This window comes from Phyllostomus hastatus, unplaced genomic scaffold (genome assembly GCF_019186645.2).
Source record: "Phyllostomus hastatus isolate PE091 unplaced genomic scaffold, TTU_PhHast_1.1 phas_scaffold_585, whole genome shotgun sequence".
Lineage (NCBI taxonomy): Eukaryota > Metazoa > Chordata > Mammalia > Chiroptera > Phyllostomidae > Phyllostomus > Phyllostomus hastatus.
In genome coordinates, this window is record NW_025334037.1 from 4,775,144 (window position 1) to 4,775,541 (window position 398).

The following is a 398-nucleotide window of genomic DNA, read 5'->3' on the forward strand; positions in this document are numbered from 1 at the left end:
TGTTGTTGAAGTACCCAATGAGTTCCTTGAGCATACTAATAACCAGTGTTTTGAATTCTGCATCTGATAGATTGCTTATCTCTATTTTGTTTTGTCCTTTTTCTGGAGTTTTGGCCTGTTCTTTCATTTGGGTCATATTTCTTTGTCTCCACATTTTGGCAGCCTCCCTATATTTATTTCTATATATTAGATAGAGCTGCTTTGACTCCCTGTCTTCGTAGCATGGCCTTCTGTAGAAAAGCACACCCATAAGCTAGATGGGGGAAAGCCCTGGGTAATTGTTTGGGTGGGCAGCCCATGTGAAGCAGCTGATGGAGTCTCAGATATATAGCTCTGTGTGAAAAAGGACCCAGAAAAGGGATAATGGTCACTGCCTGGCCTTTGGAGTTTTGTTCATG